This window comes from Acanthisitta chloris, unplaced genomic scaffold, assembly GCF_000695815.1.
Source record: "Acanthisitta chloris isolate BGI_N310 unplaced genomic scaffold, ASM69581v1 scaffold956, whole genome shotgun sequence".
Lineage (NCBI taxonomy): Eukaryota > Metazoa > Chordata > Aves > Passeriformes > Acanthisittidae > Acanthisitta > Acanthisitta chloris.
The window spans coordinates 47,663-48,473 of NW_008679518.1; the positions used below are offsets into that span (position 1 = coordinate 47,663).

The window sequence follows — 811 nt, forward strand, 5'->3', positions numbered from 1 at the left end:
CTCAGGAAATACTGCTTGGAAAAGTTTTCTGCTTGGTTTTGCCATTTGTTTGTTTGATATGGTGTTCTCTTCCTCCAAGTGGATTGGACGAACAGTTCTCAGGGAGCATATTTACAGAGTAAATTGGTAATTACATGTTTACAGAGCAAATTAGTAATTATATAATTCTATAAAGCACTGAGATGTGTCTAAATCCTTTTATCTTAGCAGTTGGAAAGACTGAGAGTAGGATTGGGAAGTTAGTTTTCCCTTTGATGGAACTATGCCAGTGCTTTTATGAGCTTTCCCTGCTCCTTTGGAATCCTCTTTCCTGAACTGTAATGCAGCTGCTTTGGCACCATGACAGTGTATTTGTTTCCTCTAAAATTAACACCCTTCTGCTCTTGATGTTGCCCTTTTTTAGAAGGCTTCCACTTATTTCTGCAGCTCTAAAAAGTAGCGGAGCAATCTCTTGAGTTTGTTTGGAACTGACCTTGCTGCTTCAAAGGAAATACAGGCTTAGAGAGCTTTTGGCAGGTTCCAGGGGAAAACACTTGAGATTGTGAGTCCAACTTCCTTTTCTGAACAGGTTTTCCTCAAAGAGCTGACCACTTGTTTCAGGTTTGCAAGGTGTGAGAAGCCTCTGTCCTCCAGCAGCCACTCCACATACCACTGTGCATGTATAAACACACAGAGAGACCCAGTCCAGAAGAATTTATAGACTTAAGTATCAAATAATCTTCTACTTCATTTGGTTTTATTTCACCACTTCCTTTCCACCTGCTCCTGGAGTTTTAATTGGCAGTGCCCATGTACTGCTGCTGTGGTAGGG

The 811-nt window shown here is 41.2% G+C and overlaps 1 protein-coding gene across 1 annotated transcript in view; it reads left to right on the plus strand.

Moving 5' to 3' along the window:
* The window catches only part of LOC103804694 (extracellular matrix protein FRAS1-like), a gene marked incomplete at both ends in the record, with an annotated part of 62,196 nt that overhangs the window by 45,701 nt on the left and 15,684 nt on the right, over positions 1-811 (plus strand). The gene's annotated exons all lie outside the window — the stretch shown is intronic.